The 2,376-nt window shown below is 55.4% G+C and overlaps 1 non-coding gene across 1 annotated transcript; it reads left to right on the plus strand.

Annotated features, from left to right (window-relative positions):
* Nucleotides 1-1,875: 1,875 nt before the first annotated feature.
* On the plus strand, nt 1,876-1,982 carry LOC144481983 (U6 spliceosomal RNA). Its single transcript, XR_013495832.1, has one exon. It is a non-coding gene; the product is annotated as a U6 spliceosomal RNA (small nuclear RNA).
* The last annotated feature ends 394 nt before the right edge of the window (nt 1,983-2,376 follow it).

Below are 2,376 nucleotides of genomic sequence, written 5' to 3' on the forward strand. Positions count from 1 at the left end.
TTGCAAGGATTCACCTTCAGCTGTCAATGATCTTAAGTAGAAGCAAGTCGAGACTGGCTGAGAGGGTTTTGATTTTAAGACGTTATTGACATTGCAACAGTGAAGGGGGCTGGTCTCTCGGGCTGTAGGGGGCTGGTCTCTTGGGCTGGAGGGGGCTGGTCTCTCGGGCTGTAGGGGGCTGGTCTCTCGGGCCGGAGGGGGCTGGTCTCTCGGGCTGTAGGGGGCTGGTCTCTCGGGCCGTAGGGGGCTGGTCTCTCGGGCTGTAGGGGGCTGGTCTCTCAGACTGTAGTGGGCTGGTCTCTCGGGCCGTAGGGGGCTGGACTCTCGGGCTGAAGGGGGCTGGTCTCTCGGGCTGTAGGGGGCTGGTCTCTCGGGCTGTAGGGGGCTGGTCTCTCGGGCTGTAGGGGGCTGGTCTCTCGGGCTGTAGGGGGCTGGTCTCTCAGGCTGAAGGGGGCTGGTCTCTCGGGCTGAAGGGGGCTGGTCTCTCGGGCTGAAGGGAGCTGGTCTCTCGGGCTGAAGGGGGCTGGTATCTCGGGCTGAAGGGGGTTGGTCTCTCAGGCTGAAAGGGGCTGGTCTCTCGGGCTGAAGGGGGCTGGTCTCTCGGGCTGAAGGGGGCTGGTCTCTCGGGCTGAAGGGGGCTGGTATCTCGGGCTGAAGGGGGTTGGTCTCTCGGGCTGTAGGGGGCTGGTATCTCGGGCTGAAGGCGGCTGGTCTCTCGGGCTGAAGGGGGCTGGTCTCTCGGGCTGAAGGGGGCTGGTCTCTCGGGCTGAAGGGGGCTGGTCTCTCAGGCTGAAGGGGGCTGGTCTCTCCAGCTGTAGGTAACTGGTCTTTCGGGCTGAAGAGAGTGGTCTTTCGGGCTGAAGGGGGTTGGTCTCTCGGGCTGAAGGGGGCTGGTCTCGGGCTGAAGGCGGCTGGTCTCTCGGGCTGAAGGGGGCTGGTCTCTCGGGCTTTAGGGGGCTGGTCTCTCAGGCTGTAGGGGGCTGGTCTCTCAGGCTGTAGGGGGCTGGTCTCTCGGGTTGAAGGGGGCTGGTCTCTCCAGCTGTAGGTAACTGGTCTTTCGGGCTGAAGGGAGTGGCCTCTAGGGCTGAAGAGAGTGGTCGCTCAGGCTGACAGGGGGCTGGTCTCTCGGGCTGAAGAGAGTGGTCGCTCAGCTGACAGGGGGCACATCACTGCAGGCTTTCTTTAGGACTTCGATACTGGCAGCTTTTTAAACATATTTCCAGCATTACCTCATGGCAGGTGACGAAGTGAGCATGCTTAACGTCCCCCATTCAGATGTAGATGGCCACACCTATTGGCCTTACCATCCAGCGTGAGGTTGCTGCACAAACGGTGCTCAGAGCCGAAGGGCCTCCGCCTTCCTGAACCTGCCAACCCACTGCTGATCAAAACCAGTCCAGGAGATCCCTCATTTATTAATTAAAATAATTTCAAAAAATTACACTGAAACTTCCTTGATAAGAATTATGTGGTTGGCAAACCCTGTAACGAGAAGACAGACTTGTATTGTTATAGCGTAGTTCACCATGGCGGGACATCTCAAAATGTTACAGCCAGTGTAGTTCCTGTTGTAATGTCGGAAACATGACAGTCACTTGACACACATCAAGTCCCATTGTGTTAATGACTTGATGATCTGTTTCTGTAGTGTTGATTGAGCGATAAATATTGGCCAGGATATGAGAATAATTCCCCTGCTCCGCTTCAACACGTGCCATGGGATCCTTTACATCCATGGTGCCTCATTTAAGGACTCAGCCAAAAGATAGCACCTCCGACACTGCAGCACTCCCTCAGTACTGCACTGGAGTGTCACATTTAGTTTTATGCTCAGTTCCTGGACCCTGAATCTGGAGACTCAGAGATGAGAATGTTGTGCTCGCTTTGGCAGCACATATACTGAAATTGGAATGATACAGAGAAAATTAGCATGGCCCCTGCACAAGGATGACACGCAAATTCGTGAAGCGTTCCATATTTTACTTTTGTGGGCGGCACAGTGGTTAGCACTGCTGCCTCACGGCGCCAGGGATCCGGGTTCGATTCCCGGCTTGGATCATTGCCTGTGTGGAGTTTGCATGTTCTCCCCGTGTCTGTGTGGGTTTCTTCCGGGTGCTCCGGTTTCCTCCCACAGTCCGAAAGACGTGCTGGTTAGGTGCATTGGCCGTGCTAAATTCTCCCTCAGCGTACCTGAACAGGCGCTGGAATGTAGCAACTAGGGGATTGCAACTTCATTGCAGTGTTAATGTAAGCCTTACTTATGGCACTAATAAATAAACTTTAAACTTTTACCACCTCCTCTTCTGGGGTGATCCCTCAGGATCGAGGATGATTGGTTCGATGGGTTCTGAACTCAGCCACAGCTGACACTTTAGA

This window comes from Mustelus asterias, chromosome 2 (genome assembly GCF_964213995.1).
Source record: "Mustelus asterias chromosome 2, sMusAst1.hap1.1, whole genome shotgun sequence".
Lineage (NCBI taxonomy): Eukaryota > Metazoa > Chordata > Chondrichthyes > Carcharhiniformes > Triakidae > Mustelus > Mustelus asterias.